The following is a 233-nucleotide window of genomic DNA, read 5'->3' on the forward strand; positions in this document are numbered from 1 at the left end:
AGTGGAATAAATCGATCTAATCCGAAAAGAACCTAAGCCGGCCCGAGAGCCATGAGCGATCCCAAAAATATAAACTAAAGGCACGGATCGAATCTCGATTCATTCCACTCCAACTCCTGTGAAGACACAAAACCAAAAATTACTTCATCAAACCAGCGTAGAACTTTAAATATATCTGGATAATCCTGAAATTACGGCTATCGCTCGGTCAAAATAAAATCCAATTATCTTAT

This window comes from Eurytemora carolleeae, unplaced genomic scaffold (assembly GCF_000591075.1).
Source record: "Eurytemora carolleeae unplaced genomic scaffold, Eaff_2.0 scaffold2985, whole genome shotgun sequence".
Taxonomy (NCBI): Eukaryota; Metazoa; Arthropoda; class Copepoda; order Calanoida; family Temoridae; genus Eurytemora; species Eurytemora carolleeae.